Source organism: Bubalus kerabau, chromosome 3 (genome assembly GCF_029407905.1).
Source record: "Bubalus kerabau isolate K-KA32 ecotype Philippines breed swamp buffalo chromosome 3, PCC_UOA_SB_1v2, whole genome shotgun sequence".
NCBI lineage: Eukaryota > Metazoa > Chordata > Mammalia > Artiodactyla > Bovidae > Bubalus > Bubalus kerabau.
Genome location: NC_073626.1, coordinates 40,307,159 through 40,326,761, shown reverse-complemented (window position 1 = coordinate 40,326,761; position 19,603 = coordinate 40,307,159). Strand labels below are relative to the sequence as shown.

General features: G+C 37.1%; 1 protein-coding gene across 5 annotated transcripts in view; it reads left to right on the top strand.

Annotated features, from left to right (window-relative positions):
* The window catches only part of ZFAND3 (zinc finger AN1-type containing 3), a 327,274-nt gene that overhangs the window by 34,965 nt on the left and 272,706 nt on the right, over positions 1-19,603 (top strand). Inside the window, exon 1 of one of the 5 annotated variants that reach the window (XM_055571521.1) lies at positions 12,314-12,336. The exons of the other annotated variants lie outside the window; for them this stretch is intronic. The gene's annotated coding sequence lies outside the window, so the exon portion shown is untranslated. Of the gene's footprint in view, positions 1-12,313; positions 12,337-19,603 lie in introns of those variants that run through there. 5 annotated transcript variants of the gene reach the window in all.

Here is a 19,603-nt window from a genome sequence, read left to right as displayed (position 1 = left end):
GTTTGCTTGAGATCATCTTTTCAAATTGGTCCCATATACCTCCAGATCAAAACCACACTCCTTTCCTTTTTTAACCCAGTGTGGTATCTTTATTACCTCACGGACCTATCTTGCTTTCCAAACTCCTTGCCTTCTCATTTTCTCTCTGCCTGGAATGTCTTTCTGCCTCCTGCTTGTCATATAAGGTTGATCCATGAATAACATGGGTTTGAATTGCTCAGGTCTGTTTATATGTGGATTTTTTTTTTCAGTAGTAAATAAATACTACAGTATTACATAAACTCTGGTTGATTGAATCTGCAGATGCAGATGACTGACTATAAGTTATATATAGATTTTTGATGGCATGAAGAGTTCGTGCCCCTGACCCCATATTGTTCCAGGGTCAGCTGCAGGTATACCGTCTCTAAAGATATAATTTTTGTATTCCCTTAACATTTGGTGTTAATTTAAACTAAGTCATAGTTCTTTAATTTCACATGTTCTTTGTGTACTGTATTTCTAAACTTTTAAGTTTCTCAGAGGGTGTCCTCTCTCTGCTTTTAATCTTTTCTCCACTGTAGATATCTTTGATGATTTGTTTCTTTTCAAACCCTGGTGGGCTTAGGGAAAAAAAGAGTAAAAGAGTTGTGAGAAGTTGATTGTGATTGGTGCACTTTTAGGTCATAATGTTTGTTTTGGTGTGGTCTGAATATTTCACTTCATTTTATGTGATCAGAAATGCTCCGGCTTAGAATTAAGGGATTTAGTGTGAGTTGGTTCATTCATATCACTCTAAATTTAACACCTGAAAGTGAGGCTTACATTGGTAAGATCGGTGTGAAGAGGGGACTGGGTAAGGTTGCATGATGGGAGACCAGGCTTGAGGTGGAGTTCCATAACAGGTGGGCACAGGGGTCACATGAGAGCAGGGATGGGGGAGGGGGCACAAGCTAAAGGGCCATCTAAAGATAACAGGGCAAGCTGCCTGTTTAAAAAATGTGCCGAGGAGTGTTCCTGAGCTTCAAAAAAGCTGGATTTTTTAAAACTTCTGTTTCTTGCTATTGTATAGCTTGACCCTGGATTTTGATACCTAGGTCAGTAATCCTGTCACTGCTGCTGCTAAGTCGCTTCAGTCGTGTCCGACTCTGTGCGACCCCATAGACGGCAGCCCACCAGGCTCCCCTGTCCCTGGGATTCTCCAGGCAAGAACACTGGAGTGGGTTGCCATTTCCTTCTCCAATGCATGAAAATGAAAAGTGAAAGTGAAGTTGCTCAGTCGTGTCCGACTCTTAGTGACCCCATGGACTGCAGCCCACCAGGCTCCTCCGCCCATGAGATTTTCTAGTCAAGAGTTCTGGAGTGGGGTGCATCGCCTTCTCCAATCTATTACTAGAATTCAGTAATAATATGGTTAAATAATCTTTCTGGGATAATCTAGGAGCTTTAACCATACTTACAACTTTGCTTTTAAGGGAAAGTGAGGAGTTCTGAGTTCCAAACATTTGTTTTGTATGCCAGAAGGGAACTTATGGTATATAAAATTTGCTTAAACAGTACATTTTATAAGTCTGTTTTGTTTCCAAGTTTTTGCTTGTGAGCAGTGTCATATATACAAGAAGTAGGAAGAAAACACTAAAACCTCTAAGACTCTAAACTGTATTGTTAGAAACTTGGATAAGTAAGTAGATTGCGTAAAAATTCCTGCCAAAATAAATTACTGAGGGGAAAAACAAATCTTATAATGTCTATTGTATTTTTGATTACAAAAGTAATATATGTTCAGGATAGAAAATTCAAACACACAAAAATAAGGCTTTTATCTTGCTTTGCCATTTATGGTGGCCTAACCCCCACTATAAGTCCACCAGACGGAGAAATCAACATGCAAAATGTTTTTCTGAATGTGCCATCTTTAGGGGAGACATAAGTTCAGGTAAAAAGCGCATATGTTGATTTAATTTAAAAATATAATGGAGGGACATATTAGGGCATGATTATATTAGGTTGGTGCAAACATAATTGTGGTTTTGGACTGTGAATTTTAAATCATTATGACTAGGCTCAAACACACCTTTATTCATCAAAATAGGAATCATTGCAATCAACACATTTTTTGCCAATGAGAAATAAGTTTGTTTATTCTGTAGCATAAAAATCCATGTTTTGAGGTTCACCGAACTCTTGGAAAGCATTTTCTGCCTCCTCCTGGTTGTGGAAGCGTTTTACCTACAAAAGTTGTTGAAATGCTTAAAGAAGTGGTAGTCTGTTGGTCATGTGAATGTGGTGGATGAGGCAAAACTTGGTAGCCCAGTCCTTTCAGCTTTGGAAGTGTTGGTTTTATGATGTGTAGTCGAGCATTGTCATGGAGACTTGGGCCCGTTCTGTTGACCAATGCTAACTGCAGGTGGTGTAGTTTTTGGTGCATCTCATTGATTTGCTGAGCCTACTTCTCAGATGTAATGGTTGCGTCAGGATGCAGAAAGCTGTAGTGTATCAGACAGGCAGCAGACCACTAAACAGTGACCTTGCCCTTTATTTGGTGGAAGTTTGGCTTTGGGAAGTGCTTTGGAGCTGCTTCTCAGTCCAACCACTGAGCTGGTTTTTGCCAGTTGTATAAAGTCAACTTTTTATCATACATCACAGTCGTATCAAGAAGTGGTTCATTATTGTTGTGTAGAATTAGAGAAGATGACACTTAAGAATGATGATTTTTTCGGTCAGCTCATGAGGCACCCCGGAGAAGGCGATGGCACCCCACTCCAGTACTCTTGCCTGGAAAATCCCATGGATGGAGGAGCCTGGTGGGCTGCAGTCCATGGGGTCGCGAAGAGTCGGGCACAACTGAGCGACTTCACTTTGACTTTTCACTTTCATGCATTGGAGAAGGAAATGGCAACCCACTCCAGTGTTCTTGCCTGGAGAATCCCAGGGACGGGGGAGCCTGGGGGGCTTCCGTCTGTGGGGTCACACAGAGTTGGACACGGCTGAAGTGACTTAGCAGCAGCAGTAGCATGAGGCATCCACGTATTGAGCTTTTTCATCTTTCCAATTTGTTTCAAATGCCAAATGAGTGTAGAATAGTCTACGTTGAGTTCTTCAGCAGCTTCTCGTGTAGTTTTAAGAGGGTCAGCTTCGACAATTGCTCTCAATCAGTCATTGCAAGCTTGTAATGGCCGGCTGCCATGCTCCTCATCTTCAAGGCTCTCGTCTCCTTGGCAGAACTTCTTGAACCACCACTGTACTGTACCTTCGTTAGCAGTTTCTGGGCCAAACATGTCTTTGTAGCCAGTTGTCTCTGCTGCTTTATGACCCATTTTGAACTTGAATTAAAAAAAACTGCTGGAATTTGCTTTTTGTCTAACATCATTTCCATAGACTAAAATAAATATAAACAGCAAGTAATAATAACAAAAAATAAAACAAGAAATGCTTATTAAAATGATGTATAACATAACCATATTTAAGAATGTATTCCAGTATCAAACAGCAAAGTTCAACAATTCAAAACCTCAGTTACTTTTGTACCAACCTAATATAGTAGTTAATAGAGGATTCTGGAATCAACTTTTCTGTTACAATCCTGACTGATCTTGGGCAATGTCTGTGTTCTCATGTATAAAATACAGGTATTGCTAATATTAATAATGAGACTTCATAGATTAAGCTTAAATTACAAAAAATTTTATTTCTTATTTCTCCTTTTCACTTGTGAGGAATGGGCTGGCTTAAAATTGTACTAATTATGGTTGTTTGTGCTGATCTGAAGCTTCTGCAGTTCTATATGTTTTGGTCCAAAAAAGCTAAAACCAATAAATTTAGTAATAAGAGCAGTTTAGAAGGCAAGCTGTTAGAAGTTTGAGGTTCACGAGAGAGATACAATAATTCTTTGGTGAGGCATTTAGGATCTTGATTGTGATGTGAATGCTTATTCTTTATTCCAAGTTTTTGGTAATCCTCTCTGATATCAACTTTTTCTTATACCTGTTGTCTGTATGTCTTGTTTGGAAAAATGTACTCAGTTCCTCTACTCATTTTTTAGTTGGATTGTTTGCTTTTTTGCTGTTATGAGTTCTTTATATGTTTTAGATATTAAGCCTTATTAGATACATGATTTGTAAACGTTTTCTCCCATTTGTACGTTGCCTTTTCAATCTATTGGCTGTGCAGATGTTTTTAATTTACGTCCTACTTGTTTAATGTTTTGCTTTTGGTGTCAGATCCAACACATCGTTGTCAAAGCTAATGTGGAGCTTACTCACTGTGTTTTCTTCTTGGAGTTATATGGTTTCAAGTTCTGTGTTGGGAGTTGTTAATCCATCTTGAGTTGGTTTTCTGCACCTGTTAATATGATCATACGGTTTTTAATCTTTCATTTTGTTGTTTTGTGTCACACTGATTGAGGAGTGGATATTGAAACATCCTTGCATCCTTGGACTAAATCCCACTTAATTGTGTATGATCCTTTTAATAATAGTGTTGAATTTGATTTGCTAATTTTTTTTTTTAAAGAATTTTTGCATCTATGGTCATTAGGGATAGTGGTTTATAGTTCTCTTGTACTCTTCTTGCCTGGTTTTGTTATCAGGTGATGCTGGCTTTATAAAAAGAATTTAGAAGTATTCCCTCCACTTCTTTTATTTTGGAAGGGTTTGAGAAGGATTGGTATTAATTCTTTTGAAGATGTTTGGTAGAATTCACAAGTGAAGCCATCTGTGCCTGGACTTTTGTTTGTTGGGAGGATTTTGATTACTGATGCTGCAGTCCATGGGGTTGCAAAGAGTCGGATGCGACTGAGCAACTGAATAGTTTTTTTTTTTTTTTTTTTTTACCACTAATTGGTTTGTTCAGCCTTTTCTGTCTTCATGACTCATTTTGTTAGGTTGTGTGTTTCTAAGAATTTATTTTTTCTAGTTGTCCAGTGTGTTGGCATATAATTGTTCATGTATCTATTACTAAAAAATATTTTTGTGTCTATGGAAGCAGGTTAACCACATTTCCAATACCATGTTCTAGCCCTTGCTTTAGAAAGACATCATGTTGTGATGCAAAGAGTTATGCCTTAGGAGCGAGAAAGTCCTAAGTTTACATCTTTTCCCCACCACTTGTTAGCTTTGTAAGACAGACTCTTTCTACATCTTAATTTTTTTCATTGTAAAGTAAGCATATTTCCTGCATTTCAGAAAGGTTGTGTTAGGGATCAAATATGATAACATATATGGAAGTACTTTTTAAGTAGAACAGAGAAAATTTAGGTATTACATTTTGTATACATTATTTGTATTGTAACACAATATTGTATTACAGTATTACATTTTGTCTGTCTCAGTCCTTTTTTAAAAATTAAAAAAATATTTTATTGTTAATTTTTTGGCTGTGTGGGGTCTTTGTTGCTGTACAGACTTCTCTCATTGCAGCGTGTGGTCTTCTCACTGTGGTGGGCTCTCTTGTCATGTAGCACGCACCCTCGAGCGTGTGGGCTCTGTTGTTTCAGCTCCTGGGCTCTTGAACACGGGCTCAGTAGTTGTGCATGGGCTTAGTTGCTCTGGGGCATGAGGGATCCTCCCAGATCAGGGATGTCTCCTGCATTGGCAGACGGATTCTTTACCACTGAGCCACCAGGGAAGCCCTGTCTCAGCCCTTTTTAATAAAGACAATCATGACTCACTTTTGTCTAGAGCAGCTTTTATCTGAGTAGTCTGTGTTTGGCAATTTGAACTTAACTTTCAGTGTTTCCTCTTGTTGATCCTCTTGTTGTAAGTTCTTCTGCATATCGTTTGTAACTCTGTTCATCTAATTGTCAACAGATACTGTGATGCTCCTTAAACTGCATCTCAGAAATATATAATCTAGGGCCCTAGCTATTTTCTGATGAATCTTATGGTCACAGACTAAAGATGAGGTTTGCTTTTGGGGAGGGTCCCAAAAGATGAAGCTTTGGGATGAACAGCAGATGAAGACTAAATTGATAAATGGTCACTGAGATTATGTACAGTCCATGGGGTCGCAAAGAGTCGGACACGACTGAGCGACTTTCACTGCTGGGATTATGAGACTGGCCTTGTACTTCAGTCAGTTTGGGTCATGTTTCAGAAAGTAGCAACTTTTCTCCACTGTCATTTGACTTTTGATTAATACTGATTTTTCTGGCTTCAAAAAGATATGTGTTTACATTTTATTTGTTTGGAATGTACCTCTATATCCCAAAAGAAGTTGAGGTAAGTAGTGACAGTTTTATGGAGTATTTCCATTTATATGATGTGAAAATAATATTATAAAATATTATAAATACATGGGCACTGGTGACTCTTGTGATTAATATTCAGAAGTTTAATTAGATTTTCCACAGTTTAAAAATTTGTTAGCCTTATTGTTTGACTAGTTAATGAGCTTCCTCTTCCCCTGCTGGCTGACTCTTTAGAAATACAATGAATTAGGGGAAAACAGAATGCTAATTCTGAGCTGAGAATATCTGTTAAATTTTATACTCTTTGTAGAAGTGGCTAATGTTAGAGGTATCATTTGGGTAAGGAATTGATTGCATTATGTCTTTCCTTGTTTGTAACTTGTTTCCAGTGTTAATGCTCAGGGGGATACTCATTTAGCATTTCTTCTAAAAAGGTAGACTAGATTTCAGTTATAGCATGTGTAATAAATTTTCTTTTTTGTGTTCTCAAAAGCCACCTCAGCTACCTTTTCTGACCAGAACAACTTTTGGTTTGTGTGCCTTTAATTGGTTGTTTATTTATATGGCATTTATTTACTGAATATTGCTTAGTATCTATTAAAGCCCCAGTAGGCGTTGAGGTGAACATAAGATGAGATGATACTCCATGAAAGCTTGGAGCTTTTTCTCTGCTTGAGATCTATACTGTATGCCTTTGAAATATTAAAATCTGGAGCAGTGTCTCATTAAATAGAATGATGAATGCTATTAGGTATTAAATACATTTGAATATTAAAGATTAGGAAGGCCATTGTTGTGTTAAAGATAAGGCAGGCATCAGAATGACTTAAAAGATTCTGAAGAATGGATATAGTTCAGATAGCAGAAGTGGGGATGTGAAGGACAGGCCTTCCATGACAAGAGGCTTGAGTAGGATGTTAGCGTGATATATTTAGCGTACAGTGGAAGGCACCACCCCAGCATCTTTACACTTTCAGTTGATTTAATCCTTAGGTTAATCCTCTGATGTAGTATGATTCTGTATTTCACAGAAAGAAGTAAGAAAGACTTACAGGGGTTAAAACTATTGTTAACATCTCCATTTACAAGTCATGAAAGTGCTAGGTTTTTATTCTGCATATGTCTGGGTGCAGATAAAAACCTGTTCTCCTCTGGCTATAACTAAAGAGAGAGCTGGATAAGGGCCACGGAGCCTAGGTATTATGTGTGATTTTCACATTCCAGAATTTACTTACAAATACTTCTTAGTAGGCATTAACTATGGATAACGAGCTTTATTTTAAAATTTCACTGTTTTTAGTGCTTGGTAAAATTTTGACCTGTTGGTAGTAGGGATAGAAAATATGTTCCGTGTGTTCTGCTCTGCACACATGGTCTTTCCCCACCAGGGGGTTGGTAGAAATGGGAAAATTGAAACATGGCACTGCTTCCTGTTTAGTCTGGATCTGGTCTCAGTATTGTTTTTTAAAAACGCACTCAAGAAGGAAATGACATAAGAAAATTTTGTGAGTTAAATTTTATTCTTTAAGTTATACTTTGTCTTTTTAACAGTGATCTGTTTGGTGTTATTGTTGAAAAGCTTTAGTTTTCACAGATTTTCCATCTGGTTTAACCAAATTGATTTGTCAAACATATTTTCAAATGGTTACTCATGGCTTTGATTATAAAAACTGCCTCACTCTAAGGCTAGGCATCCACCTATTTTGCAAGACAAGCCAGACAGTTCCATACAAGTGGCCTTTGGACCATTTGTTGACGTCCGTCAGGTCAAATTGTTTTTGTCCAAAATGGGTGGATGGATTGGGTTGATAGCATACACTAAGCTGCTTGAGTGTGGGGCATTCTCATATCATTGAGGACTTAGAGACATTTATTCTTTCCCAAAAGGTCGTTTAAGGGTAAAGGTTTTATCAAGTTTATATGGCTGATGAAGCATACCATGATTAATTAAGATTAGTGACAACTTTGAAGCTGTTTTTGAATTTAAATAAAAAATTAAATAGAACTTTTGCTTTGAGGCCTGACTCTATCTACATAAAGGGAAATTGCCTTTATGCTGCTGCTGCTGCTAAAGTGAATGCAAATGGTTGCATTCACTTATATAGGCAATTTCTCTTTATGTTCTTACCAGATAACTTTCTCCATAATTGCACACTTATCTGGGGATCTAAGAGAAGCAATATGATAGTTTCTTAATTAAACATGAGAACTGTTAAATAGTTACCATGATTCTACATGGGAAGGTTTATAGGTTTTCCTTCAGGATTCTTATTCCCTGTGGGACGTGATGAAGAATGGTTAGGAGAAGGGATATAGCATATTGTCAAGGGTATTATATCTGTGTGGAACAGCCTTTAAAAAAAAAACCTGAGATATAATTGACATAATGATTCAATATATGATTATGTTGTGAAATGATCACTGCAGTAAGCTCCCCATCCATTAGCAAACATAGTTACAATAATTTTTTTCCCCTTGTTGATGAGATCTTCAAGATCTATTCTCTTAGCAGCTTTTGAAGTATACAGTACAGTATAGTTATCTGTAGTCTGCATGCTATACATTACATCCCCAGGACTTATCTTAAACTGGAAGTTTATACCTTTTAACCACCTTCACCACCTGTTTCATCTGCTGCCCACCCCCTCCTCTGGCAACCGCTAGTCTCTTCTTCCTATCTGAGGTTTTTTTTTTTTAAGTTTCCACATATAAGTGATGTCATAAAGTATTTATCTTTCTCTCTCTGACATATTTCACTTAGCATAATGCCCTTAAGGCCAATACGTGGTGTGTCAAATAACAGATATGCCTTCTTTCTCATGGCTGAATAATATTCCATTGTATCTATAAAACACTTCCTATATCCATTCATCCATTTATACAGATTTAGGTTGTTTCCATGTCCTGGTAATTATTAATAATGCTGCAGTGAATGTGGGGGTGCAGATACCTTTGTAAGATAGTTACTTTGTTTCCTTCAGATGGATACCCAGAAGTGGAATTGCCGTTTCACATGGTAGTTCAATTTTTGATTTTTTGCGTCACCTCCATACTGTTTGCACAGTGGCTGCACCAGTTCACATTAGCACCAATGAAACACAGTGGTGGAACAGCCTTTTAAGACGTCTCAGCATTTTCATATAATTTTTTTCTCTGTTGAAATTATGCTTTTTAAACCCAGGTCATAAAACAGTATCTGTAATTGCAAATAAGGATTGTCTTAGGTTTTTTTTTTTTAACTGAAGAATTTCCCTTTTTGATGAAAATTTAGAAACTTATGTGTTTGACATGACTTGTAAAATACCTGTAGTGGTTTATCTTTTAACAGATTTTAAGTGAAATGGAACTTTATGTCTTGGGGATGTGGTTTGAACAGTTTGAGTGAAGAAAGTAAATTGGCCTCATAATTCAGTTCAGAATTTAAAGGTTCTGAGGAGATAGGAGTTGCCACTGGGAATGGAAAGCAAGATTGAATAGGAATGGCTCACAGATAATGTGGTTAATCGTGTTTGAGGGTGGCTCAAATGGTAAAGCATCTGCCTGCAATGCGGGAGACCCAGATTTGATCCCTAGGTCCGGAAGATTCCCTGTAGAAGGAAATGACAACCCACGTCAGTATTCTTGCCTGGAAAATTCCATGGATGGAGGAGCCTGGTGGGCTACAGTCCATGGGGTCGCAAAGAGTCAGACATGACTGAGCAACTTCACTTAATGGGTGCAAAAATGTCTTCTCTGTGCAGACTATGAAACTGGGAATTGGGTTTTCATCCTTAAGTCTTCCTGAATCTTTGACTGCTTTACTCGATTTCTGGTCTGTGCCTTAGTGCCAAAAATCTCTAGTGGCTGCTCCTACCTGCTCTTAACTTTCACCTTGAGACAGCAGCAGCTCTGCTAACCCCATGCTGATCGTGAGACAGTTGATTGGAATTACTCAGCTAGAGATGAACTTTACAAAAAATGTTTGTTAGAAGGTGACTGGTTGGGGTTATCATTCTTTGAACATTTTAAATTTCTTCTTGAAATTAGACTTGAGGGTGATATTGTGAAGTTAGGAATATTAGCCTGTAGTTTGCTCAGTGTTGTTACATGATGTTGTACTTGTTGTTCAGTCGCTAAGTTGTGTCCACCTCTGCAGCCCTGTGAACTGTGGCATGTCTGGCTTCCCTGTCCTTTAGTGTCTCCCAGAGTTTGCTCAAACTCATGTCTGTTGAGTTGGTGATGCCATCCAACTGTTTAATCCTCTGTCGCCCCTTTCTCCTCCTGCTCTCAATCTTTTCCAGTATTTAAGGTCTTTTATCAATCAGTTAGTCGGCACTTTGCATCACGTGGCCAAAGTATTGGAACTTCAGCTTCAACATCAATCCTTCCAATGAATATTCAAGTGGTACTTGAGGGAGTTTGAAATTAATTTGATAACCTCTCCTTTCTTTTTTCTTAGATAATTAATAAGAAAAAATTATATTTTAAAAGAGCTTTTTATTTTTAAAGACAGTATTTGAACATTTCTGAATTCTTGTTGGAATTAAAGTGTGAAGTTATTGGCTTATCCATAAAGTAATCATGACAAAGCTATTTTGTTGATTTCTTGACTAAAAATTTAGGTCACCCACTGGTTTTTATAGGACACTCCCAAAGATTGTTAAAAGGAGACATTTTGAGTACAGACGTATCTGAGACGCTGGTGTAGTCTACTTCGTAGTGCATTATCTGGTGACCTTTGAATTTTCTGTTAGTTGGAGAAGAGAGGTCTTTATTTTTACTTCAGTCACAATAAACTCAGTGAGAGATACCTCATGGTCACTGACTGTCAACAGTAGTAAGATCAGATAAGAAATTCACCTGAGCCTTTTAGGAACTTGTGTATAAAGGGCACTGTGTTATCATGAAACACTTGGGTTCTTTTATAAGGGCCTGGGATGTTCACACAGAAGAGGACTCCTGTGGAGAAGGAGAAGGCTAATTTGTGGAGAAGGCTTATTTTATCTTAATTGTTTAATGTTTTTCCTAGACAGATGACTTGAAGTCAGATGTTCACCTTTAGGGAATACAAGAAGATACATAGAAATGATTGGTCTGTAGGCAGCTGGGTGGTAGTTCTATCTTTTTTTTGGTAGTTTTGTGGACAGGTTATTTGAAGACACTTGAGTTTCCCTGTGTACTTTGAAGTGAAGTGCGTGTTGTGCAGTCAAGAAGCAAATCCAACCTCACTGTGGAACTTGCTGGCTGTGGGTGTTTCACAGATGGAAGGATGTTACGACAGCATTCGTATTTTCCTGCATGAAAAATTCATTTGAAACAGAAACTCAGAAGTAGCCATGTCACTTTGGATTCTTTGTTATGGAACTGTGGGCCTCAGCTTCCAGCTGACAGCTGTTAAGTTAAGGCATGGACAAGTAGCAGATTAAAAATATAAATTCAGACAAGGCTTTGAATTAACCAGTTTATCTGTTGCATTTTAGACCTTTAAAGAAAAGTATTAGAGACAATTCATTGGGTACTTTTCTTCTTGTGGCACAGCCATTTGAGAAAAGGGAATTTTAGGTTCTTTTTATTGTGAGCTTAAAATTTTTTCGTTCCATGTTAGTGTTACTTACCCTGTTTTATCAACTAATGAACTATAATGGCTGTTTGAATAGGTTACTCTTTGCTGTAATCACCTAGACAAGATGGCATACTATAGTTGAAAAGTACTTTTAGTCAAAGACTGGATTCTAGTACTGGCTTTCTTACTTGGGTATATGATTTAACTTTTCGGATCCAGAGTTGCTATTAATACCAGTTGGGAGGATAATAGCTCCCTACTTAAAAAAGAAATTTTTTTTTTTTTAAATAGGGTTTTTGGAGGACCATTGAAGATAAATAAGCATATATAAATGTTGAATATTGCTACTGAGGCTAGCACTTCTTGGAAGTTAAGTATGTGAGTTTGTCTTGGATGCCTTTCTTGACATTTTCTTTAATTATTGATTTTCTGCGAGTTTTTTCTGCACACATGCGTATTGACTTTTGTCAAATGATTTTTCTGTATCTGTTGAAATGATCATATGATTTTCCTTCTTTATTCTGTTAGTGTGGTGTAAAGATTTGGCTTCTGCTGTGACGACTGAGGTTTTCCCAGGTGGCGCTGGTGGTAAAGATCCTGCCTACTAAATGCAGGAGACTTAAGAGAGGTGGGTTCAGTCTCGGGGGTTGGGAACGTCCCCTGGAGGAGGGCATGGCAACCCACTCCAGTATTCTAGTCTGGAGAATCCCGTGGACAGAGGAGCCTGGTGGGCTATAGTCCATGGGGTTGCAAAGAGTCAAGACACAACTGAAGCGACTTAACCGTAGGTGACAGTTGGATAGAGAGACAGACAAAGAAATAATGGTAATATCTATGACAATTGAGGACTGCAAAGGATGCAGTGGGATTGTAGAGAGAGAAGTAATGAAATCAACCTGATGAAGTCAAGAAGGCTTTCAGAGGAGCTCAGCTAAGGGCGGAGGTTTGGCATTTGCGGGGAGTGCCACATCCTCGCAGAGGGCGCGGAGCGGCCAGTGCAGCTGGAGTATGAGATCCCTGTTCAGGTTGGTAGCCGGAGATGAGGCTCCTGTGCAGAGGCAGTGTTACGAAGCTTCCATTCTGTCACAGTTTCTGTATTGTATGTGCGTGTGGGGAGTCACCAAACAGTTTTGAGAAAATTAGAGAGGCATTGTTAGGTTTTTGTGATAAAGAGATCTCTTCTGCATTGAGTACTGTGGATGATGATGAGTTATTTGTTTAATGTTAAAAAAAAAAACACAACACTTAGATTTGTGGGATAAACCTCATTTGGTAATGTGTCATATTTTTAATATATTGATGAATTCTGTTTGTTAGTATATTGGTAATAATTTTTGCAAATATGCTCGTGAAGAGTATTTATCCATAGTTTTCTTTATCTGGTTTTGTTGACCTTAAAATGAGTTGGTAAATGTTACTTCTGTTTTCTGAGAAGAGTTTGTGTTCATTGGCCTTACTCCTTCAGTATTAGAGAATTAGCCAGTAAAACCATCTGGGCCTGTGGTTTCTTATGGAGAATTCATTTGATAAGGAATTCAGTTTCTTTGGTAGAATGAGGGCTTTAGAATATTTTAGTCTACATTATGTCCATTTTTAAAAGTTGTATTTCTCACAGAACTTGTGCTTTTCATCTTAGTTGTCAGATTTATTGGCATAAAGTTGTTCACTGTACTTATTATTCAGTTAATATATGTAGAGTCTACAGTGATATTGCCTCTTTCATTTCTGATATTGGTAAATAGGTGTTTATCAGTTTTGCTAATCTTTTTGAAAAAAATCTAATCTTTTATTTTCTTTGTTTTTCAGCTATGCTGGTTTTTGCTCCTTCCTTTATTTCTTTAGGTTTTCTTTGCTGTTTTTCTACTTTCTTAGGAGTGTTTCTTAAATTTGGGCTTTTAAAAGTATAACTTTTTCTCACAGTACTGCTTTAGCAAAATGCCACAAGTTTTGGTATATTGTATTTTTATTTTGAGTTGGGTCAGAGTATTTTCTAATTTCATTTGTGTTTTTTTTTTTTTTTAAACCATAGATTATTCAGAAGTGTGCTGGAATCGATGAATATATATTTTGTAGTTGAGTATAGTGTTCTATAAATGTCAGTTAGTTCAAGGGTATTGGTAGTGTTTTTGGATCTTTTGTATTATTGGTTTTGTTTATCAGTTGCTGAGAGGAGTATTAAAATCTCCAACTATGTGGATTTGTCTTTCTATTATTAAAATTCTGCAGGTTTTTACTTTATATATTTTGGAATCTTAGTATTAGGCCTATATATGTTTATTATTGTCATTTTTTCCCCTCATGAATTGACCTTTTTATCTTTATGAAATGTCCCTCTTTTCTCTGGTAATAAAGTTCACTTTCCTCTGAAAGGAATGGAGCCACTTGAGCCTTATGTTGTTTTACTTACTTGGCTTATCCTTTAGTGTCCTTTTACTTTCAACTTTTCTGATCCTTAGTATTTAAAGTATGTCTCTTGTAGACAGCATGCATTTAGTTCTTGTTTTTAAAAATGCATTTGTTCAATATCTGCCTTTTAACTAGAGTGCTTATTCCATTAACATTTAATGTAATTGCTGATATGATTGGATTTAGGTCTACTGTTTTAATATTTGTTTTGTTTGTTCCAACTCTTTTGTTCCTTTCTTTATCTTTCCCTGTTTCTTGAACATTTTTAGAATTTTAGTTTATTGGCATGTTTGCTATGTCTTTATTTTCTGGAGGTATAATTCACATAGCAATACAGTACACATCACCAATTTCAAGTATTTAATGCACTGTTTTTTTAGTATATTCACAGGTTTGTACAGCTGTTACCACAATTTAATTCTAAGACAGTTTTGCTACCCCTAGGAGAAATGATGTACTTGTTAACAGTCGCTCCCCATTTCCACCCACCCCTTGCCCTCACTCTAAGCAACTGCTGATCTTAATTCTGTCTGTAGATTTTGCCATTCCTACCTTTTCATATAAATGGAATTATAAAGTATGTGGTCTTTTACATCTGGCTGCTTTCCCTTAACAGAATGTTTGCAAGGTTCAGTCATGCTATGGTACTAGTACTCATTCCTTTTTGTTGAAGAATTTTGTCCATTATGTGGTTTATACTACTTTTTATTTATCATAGATCAGTTTATTTTTTTTGGCAGTTATAAGTAATGCTTCTATGAACGTTTGAATAGTTTTGTGTGGATGTGTGTGGCTTCTTGAGGAATTGCCAAATTCCTTTCTAAACTGGCCATATCATTGTTCATTTCAGGCAGCAGTGTGTGATGGTTCCAGATTTTCTGCATTGTTATCAGCATTTGGTATTATTTACCTTTACGATTATAACCATCATAGCAGCTATCTCATTGTGTTTTGTTTGCTAATAGCTAATGATGTTGAACATCTTTTCACTTGTTTATTGGCCATTTGTATATCTTTTTGGAGGAATGTCTGTTTTTTACACATTTTAAAATTGGATTATTTGTCTTATTATTGAGTTGTCAGACTTTCTTGTATGTTCTGGATAAAAGTACCTTTGCAGATATATGATTTCCAAAAATTTTTTTTTAATCATGTGAGTTGTCTTTTCACTATATTGATTGTACACAACATAAAAGTCTTAAGTTTTGATGGACCTAATTTATCTTTTGCTTGTGCTTTTTGGTGTCGTATTTAAGAAACCATTGCTTAATCCATGGTCATAGGATTTGTACCTAAGTTTTCTTCTGAGAGTATTATTAAATTTTTAATTCATATTTAGGTCTGTGATTAATTTTTGGGGGTTTTGTGTGTGTATGGTGTTTTTTTTTGTTCATTGAGATGATCATATGGGTTTTTTTCCTTTATTGTATTAACATGGTATATTACATTCATTGATTTTAAGTGTTAAAACTTGCTGTCCTTGGATAAATCTCAGTTTGTCAGAGTGTGAATGCTTTTTTTTGTGTATTTGGTTTGTATTTTGTTGAAGATTTTAATGTTTGTAGTCATAGGAATACTGGGCTGTAGTTTTGTGTGTGTGTGTGTGTGTGTGTGTGTGAAGTCTTTATCTGATTTTGTCTCAGGGTAGTGCTGCCTCAGTGTGAGTTGTGCTGTGTTCCCTCTTCCATTTTGGGAGAAAAGTCTGTGAAGAATTGGTCTTAATTTTCCTTTAAATGTTTTGTAGAATTCACCAGTGAGGCAGTCAGGACCTGGCTTTTCTTTTTGGGAAAGAATTGAATCTTTTCCCTGTAGATCTGTTCAGATTTTCTGTTTTTTCTTGAGATGGTTTTGGTAGTTTCTTTCTTTTTAGGAATTTGTTCATTTTACCTAAATTACCTACCTTGTTGGCATAGTTTTTTCTAAGTTACTATTCCTTTATGATTGGTTTTATTTCTGAAAGGTGGCCAGTGATGTCTCCCTTTCATTCCTGATTTTAGTACTTGATTTTTCTCTCTTCTTGGTCAGTTTAGGAAAAGACATTAAAAAATATTTTCAAGGTATCATCTTTATTTCATTTTTTTTTTTCCTCCCGCTGTTTTTCTTCTTCATTGGTTTTTGCTCTGATCTTAACTTTTTTTCCCTTTCACTTGCTTTGGGCCTCATTTTGTTTGCTGGTCTTTTTCTAGAGTTTAAGATGAAAATTAGATTATAGAATTGACATTTTAAAAAAAAGTTGTAGTTAGTTACAGATACCAGTTTCCTTATGGATTTGCTCTAGCTGTATCCCAGAAGCTTTAATATGTTAGGTTTTCATTTTCATTGTTCTCAAAAATATTCTAAATTTCCTTCATTAATTCTTTGACCCATTAGTTCTTAGTTGTATGCTACTTAATATTTTAAAAAGTCACATATGATTAAGGACATTAAGAGAAAATAATCTTACATTTACCCACAGAGTTGCCATTTCCTGTGTTTTTCATTTCTTTTTGAAGATTAGCGATTTTGTCTTGTATCATTTGCCTTCTGCTAAGTGAACTAACTTCCTTTAGCATTTGTTCTTGGTATGCTGGTGATGCATTCTCTTTGTTTTTCCCTAATATTTTTATTTTGTATTCATTCTGAAGGATATTTCTGCTGAATATAGAATTCTGGGTTATCAGATATTTTATCCTTTTAGCATTTAAAAGATCCTTCCACTGTCTTTTGGCCTCCACTTTTTTTTTTTGTCAGCAGTAATTCATATTTTTGTGATTTATCATTTTTCTTTGGCTATTTTAATACGTTTTATTTTTGCTTACTGACAGATTATGTTTACATATTTTCTTTGTATTCTCTCTGCATGTGGTTCACTGAACTCCCAGAATCTATACATTTCCATCTTAATACTCCATTTGGGAAATTTTCAGCCATTATGCTTTCAGATGCTTTTTTTGGTCCATTCTTTCTCTCTTCTGATTACAGAAGTCCAGTTATACCTGTGGCATAGATAACTGTTCACTTTTCTTTTTGCCTTTTCCTCTCTATTCAGATTGGGTAATTGCTATTGATTCTGAAGTGTGCTGACTATTCTGTCTTTAGTCTGTATCCGATAAATATTTTTGTTTCAGATATTTTAGTTTTCATTCTGAAATTTACATTTTTTGAAATAGTTTATACCTCTACTTAGGTTTCTTATTTGTTGTGAGCATATCTTCCTCTTTAATTCTTATTTATGGTCACAGTAGCTGCTTTTAAAATTCTTGTCTAACGTGTAGCGTTGTGTTAGTCGCTCAGTCTTATCCAACTCTGCAATCCCATAGACCGCAGCCCGCCAGGCTCCTCTGTCCGTGGGTTTCTCCAGGCAAGAATACTGGAGTGGGTTGCCATTACCCCAGTGTTTATCACAGCACTGTTTACAATAGCTAGGGCATGGAAGCAGCCTAGATTTCCATCAGCAGATGCATGGATAGGGAGGTTGTGGTACATATATATAATGGAATATTACTCAGCTATAAAGAAGAACTAACTTGAGTCAGTTCTAATGAGGTGGATGAAACTGGAGCCTATTTGAAGTAAGTCAGAAAGAGAAACACCAATACAGCATATTAATGTGTATATATGGAATTTAAAAGAATGGTAATGACGATCCTATATGCAAGACAGCAAAAGAGACACATGTAAAGAACAGACCTTTGGACTATGTCAGAGAAGGTGAGGGTGGGATGATTTGAGAGAATAGCATTGAAACATGTATATTACCATATGTAAAATAGATGGCCAGTGCAAGTTCGATGCATGAAGCAGGGCGCTCAAAGCTGGTGCTCTGGGACAACCCAGGGGGATGAGGGACTTCAGGGTGGGGGAACACAGGTGCACCTGTGACTGATTCATGTCAGTGTATGGCAGAACTATCATAATATTGTAGAGAAATTGTCCTCCAATTAAATAAATTAATTAAAATAAATTCTTGTCTGTAAAGGAAATGACCTCAGATTGGAGTAGACTAACGTTGCATGACAATTAAACGCCCTGTGGGTTCTTGGGTTAGATGGTAGGTCCAAAAAAGGGCATTAGTGGATTGATTGACAGAATGCGCATAAGGTTTGTAAATGAATAGTTTTGTGGTAGCTCAGATGGTAAAGAAAATGCCTGCAATGCAGGAGGGCCGGGTTTGATCCCTGGGTCGGGCAGATCCCCTGGAGAAAGAAATGGCAATCCACTCCAGTATTCTTTCTTCGAGAATTCCATGGACAGAGGAGCCTGATGAGCTATAGTCCACAGGGTTGCAAAGAGTTGGACAGGACTAATCAACTAACACACATTAATTTACTGCTTGCTATAGTTGGATAAGGGCTTCCCTGGTGGCTCAGATGGTAAAGAATCCTCCTGCAGTGTGGGAGACCTGCGTTCGGTCCCTGGGTGGGGAAGATCCCCTGGAGGAGGGCATGGCAACTCATCCCAGTGTTCTTGCCTGGAGAATCCCCATTGTCAGAGGAGCCTGGCGGGCTACAGTCCATGGGATCATGAAGAGTTGGACATGACTGAGCTACTCAGCACAACACAGCACATAACTGTATAACAGTTATGTAAGATGTTAACACTATAAACGTTGGTAAAGGTAGTTTAAACAATTCTTCTTTACTAATTATAGTATCCATGTTATGTTGGTGTTGGTCTCCATTGGTTGTCTTCTGTGGAGCATGTTTCCCTCTTTGAATTGTAGTAATTTGGAATTGCATCCAGGACATTACCAATTCATTGTAGAAATTCTGAATCCTTTTTGTACCTCCAAAGAATATTGCTTCTGCTTTAGTAGAATGGCATTGAACTACAAATTATCCACACTTGCGGTTGACTGCTCAGTCGTGTCCGACTCCTAGCGACCCCATGGACTGCAGCCCACCAGTTTCTAGTCTTATCTGGGATGTTTGTAGTCTGTTCCATACATACATATTTCAGGGTTCAGTCAGAGATTATATATGTATATAATAAACATATATAACCAGGTTTATATGTAGACTCCAGACCTCTCCCTTTGTGGCTTTTCTCCTTTCCTTGATTTCACCCTCAGTTTCTACCTGGTGGGGTCACTCTGAACTCTGTCCTCTGGTTCTTCATTCCAGTGAAGGCACTGGAAGCACTTTTTATATTTTGTCCAGGGTTTATAGTTATCTTTGGGAGAGTTAGTCCAGTGGGAGCATGTTTAGTTCCAGCAATCTTAGGAAGCAGCTTCTAAATTGGAACCTAAGTTTTTGGTTAACCATTTTCTTGAGGTATGATATATCATACAACACAGTGTACCAGTCATAACTCTATAGCCCAGTATGCCTTTACAAATCGGACATGACTTAATGGAGCGAAATAGAACATTCCCATCACCTTTGAAGTCCCTTTCATGCCTTTCTTCCCAATCATTCCCACCTGCCTCTCCTAAGTAGCCACTCCTGGGAATTCCTGGGTTGTTCAGTAGTTAGAACTGGCACTTTCACTGCTGGAACCTGGGTTCGATC